Source organism: Delphinapterus leucas, chromosome 7 (assembly GCF_059928025.1).
Source record: "Delphinapterus leucas isolate spDelLeu-1000000601 "Yukka" chromosome 7, BTC_Dleu_Yukka2, whole genome shotgun sequence".
NCBI lineage: Eukaryota > Metazoa > Chordata > Mammalia > Artiodactyla > Monodontidae > Delphinapterus > Delphinapterus leucas.
In genome coordinates this window covers 42,148,252-42,151,890 of record NC_143135.1, presented here as the reverse complement: position 1 = coordinate 42,151,890, position 3,639 = coordinate 42,148,252, and the positions used below count along the sequence as shown (strand labels likewise).

At 44.6% G+C, this 3,639-nt stretch overlaps 1 protein-coding gene across 5 annotated transcripts in view; it reads right to left on the bottom strand.

The window, feature by feature from the left end:
* Nucleotides 1–260, bottom strand: part of BTBD10 (BTB domain containing 10) — an 81,459-nt gene extending 81,199 nt beyond the window's left edge. The window contains exon 1 of one of the 5 annotated variants that reach the window (XM_022555723.3): nucleotides 107–260. The gene's annotated coding sequence lies outside the window, so the exon portion shown is untranslated. Of the gene's footprint in view, nucleotides 1–72 lie in introns of all 5 variants that reach the window. The other 4 variants (XM_022555724.2, XM_089915135.1, XM_022555719.2 and 1 more) reach the window with 4 other exon arrangements.
* Between the last annotated feature and the right edge of the window lie 3,379 nt (nucleotides 261–3,639).

Genomic DNA, 3,639 nt, shown 5'->3' with positions numbered 1-3,639 from the left:
GAGGAGTCCGGCTCTCAAGCCCAAACTCGCCCTCCGTCCCCACCAAAGCCCAGCCTCCAGCACCGCCCCCACCGAGTTCTCCAGCTGAGTCCAGTCACCCTCGAACCTGCAGTCCCCCTTGAGTGTCCAGGCACAGGCCGGGGCCAGCGACACCTCCGCTTCCCCCACAACTGGATCCGTCCGGAGGTGTCTGAGACAGCGGGCGCTCCGGCAGCTGCGACTAGAAGAGCCGCCCCAGCAGGTTACAGGCCGGCTCCTAACCTGCTTCTCGCGAGATCCCGCTGTTCAAAAAGGCGAGATTAGCTGAGTTCTCGCGAGAATGGTGGCTCGCCGCTCAGGAGTTGGGCGGGGCGCGAAGAGGGCGGGCGGTTGAGGGAGTGGCTGCATGGGGTGGGCGTTGAGCCTGGGGGCAGGCGACGCAGAGTGTAAGGCGCGGGTCCTCACAGACGTCAGCTCGGGATCAACCGCGAGCTTCGAATCTGAGTGGCTGCGAGCAGAGTTACCCCCCAAATCTTTGAATCCCACGTTTTTCCTTGATTTCCTGTCACCGTTAGAAAAAAGCGGACTGCGTCTCCAGCCCAGAGTTGGAGAATACCTCAAGGACGCTGAGTTTACTCAAGGAAAGCGTTTCCCTCAACTGAGCGAACTCCAAACTCGCCTTTGGCGGCTCAGCTGGCGGGTATTAACCCGCCTGGGTTGAGGAAAGGCGGTCCTAGTGAGCGCCACCTTCTATTTCCTAGCGTCCGCAGCTGTTTGTTTTTAAACGCTGGGTTGGCGGGAACCGGTGTGCCATCTGGAGCTCTTGCAGTTGGGCTCCTGTGGAACGTCGACAGTAACCTGGATGGGATATTATTGCTACTTGTGGCAGAAGGTGCCGGTAATAGAGTTTCGGTCACTCAACTTTACTGAGCCTACTGTGTGTCACATGCTGGACTACACAAACAAAAATGAAAGACACAGTCCCCAACCTCGAAGCTCACACCCTGGGGGCGAGACCCACCCGAAAACAGATAATCCTGTTACACTGTGGTAAAGGCCGAGCTGTGAGCTGAGAGGGAGGAACCGGCTCGGTCTGCCATGTTGAGGAAGCTTCCACCAGGGAGTGACATTTGAGCTGAATTTTGAAGGATGAGTAAGAGTCCCCCAGTTTTGAGAAGAGTGGTAGGAGCGCTGCAAGCAGAGGAAGCGTAAAGGAAGAGGACCTGGTTTGAGTAATTTGCTATGAAAACAGATTTTGCCAGAAAGAACTTTACTGAAAGGCTTTTTTTCTTTCTTTCTTTTTTTTTAAATGGGCTCTAGAGCGCAGGCTCAGTAGTTGTGGCGCACGGGCTCAGCGGCATGCGGGCTCCTCCCCGACCAGGGCTCGAGCCCGCGTCCCCTGCAGCGTCAGGCGGGTTCTCAACCACTGCGCCACCAGGGAAGTCCTGAAAAGCTTTTAATCACTGTTGAGTTGGGAAGAGAAAACTCCCTGGCTTCTACATGTGCTAACCAAAATATTTTTCAAACCAGTGTTTATGCTAAGGAGATGAGCAGTTGAGCTGCACAATAGAGGATAGTGAACATCCTCATCCTCACCTAAGGACACTACATATGAGAGACCTAAGGGAAACAGATTTTTGTCGTAGTATCCCAAGTTATCATTGCCACATTCTGCCAAAGTGGAAATCTTTGAAGATTTCTAAGACAGAAGAAGAATCTAATAGTTTTGTAATACAGGTGTATCTTATGGAGAAACTTCAGGAAAACCCTCAGGCAACAAAATAACAAAAACTTCATTGGCCTTATTTATTATCATAGCTTTCTTATTGTATAGTCCAAGTTTTAGTGAGGTCTGTCAAAGAGGAATTATTTCCCTATATCAAAATAGAACCTATCATTTCCTAAAGAGAGACCCTGATATTCTACTATAGGATTTCTGCCAATCTCCCTTTAGACATATTATTTTCATATTATTATGTATATGTATACTATAGGGACATTTGGCTCACTGTACCAATAGAAAAAAAAATAGGTCATAAACAAATACTGAATCATTATGTTGTACACCTGAAAATAATATAATGTATGTCAATTATTCCTCAATTTTTTAAAAAATTAAAAATTTTAGAAAAAGTAGTTCAAACTCTGTTGTGAGCTAGTCAGGTGCTCTGCTTAGCATAATTCACACATTCTATTCCAAGTTCTAGGAATTTTCCAGGAAACATTGGAAGAATTAGTGCAAGATTTCAGATGAAGTATGGAAACTTTATTCCATGCTGGAATCTGGTCAAATCATTGAAACTTGCTTTGAGGGGCCTATAGTTCATTTTATTCTGTTATTCTTTTTTTTTTTTTAATTTTTTTTTGGTTGCATTGGGTCTTCATTGCTGTACAAGCTTTCTCTAGTTGCGGCTAGTGGGGGCTGCTCTTGGTTGCGGTGTGCAGGCTTCTCATTGTGGCGGTTTCTCTTGTTGCAGAGCATGGGCTCTAGGCACGTGGGCTTCAGTAGTTGTGGCACGTGAGCTCACTAGTTGTGGCTCATGGGCTCTAGAGCGCAGGCTCAGTAGTTGTGGTGCATGGGCTTAGTTGCTCCGTGGTATGTGGGATCTTCCTGGACCAGGCCTCGAACCCATGTCCCCTGTGTTGGCAGCAGGTTCTTAACCACTGCGCCACCAGGGAAGCCCTATTCTGTTATTCTTGAAAGAAAGAAAGGAAGAAGGAAGGGAAGAAAGAAAGAAAAAAAGGAAGGAAGGAAGAAAAAAAGAAAGAAAGAAAGTATCTAATAAAGCTATCACTGTCATTCACTTAAAAAAATTAATCTTTCAAATATTTGGGAGCATGGTAGCACCTATACATCTAGTAGGTAATGCCACTGATCACAGCCTGCTTTGCACAATAATTTGTAAATGCTAGCTCACTGAATGAGCTAAGGTACAGATCCTTAATGCAAGTCTTCATTCCACAATATCAATCCACGTATCAAAGAGGTCAGAACAGAAATAAAGACAAGTTTCATAGAGAAACAATGAATGAACAAGTTCTTTTGGTTGTCTATATTATTGTACTTCATAGCATGTTAACACAAGATTGTTTCAAAGCAGAGGATAAGATAGACCTCTGGTTGAATACTTGTTCAAAGAATTAAATGATAAGCCACATACCTAGAATCCTATTTAACTTTAAAGCCTGGGATTCCTTTGTACTATGGTTTGAGCACATTCACCTAATGTCAGGAACAGGAAAATCATACACACAAAAAAAACTGTATCCCTATTCAGCAAATATATGTATTGATCAAGTCCCTGTGTAAGAATACTAGGGGAGATACAGACATTATTAATATACAGGTTCTACTGAAAAAAAATAAGATGTGTAATTAAACAACAAAAGGAAAACAAGTTGGGTCATACAGAGATAGAGATAATGTGCTATGGGAGGTCAGAGATAGGAAAGATTACTACCAACTGAAGATATGAAGAAGGTGCAGAAACAGGAAAGGAAAGGAAGGATGTTTGATCTGGAGATCTTAAAGAATAGATAGGAGTCTGGCTTGAAGCTATAGTAGGAATGGGCATCCCTATGGAAAGATCAACAAAGGTATGTATTTAAATAGCTAAACTCAGTATTTTGTAAGGGCAACAATAAGCAATTAAAAAGAAT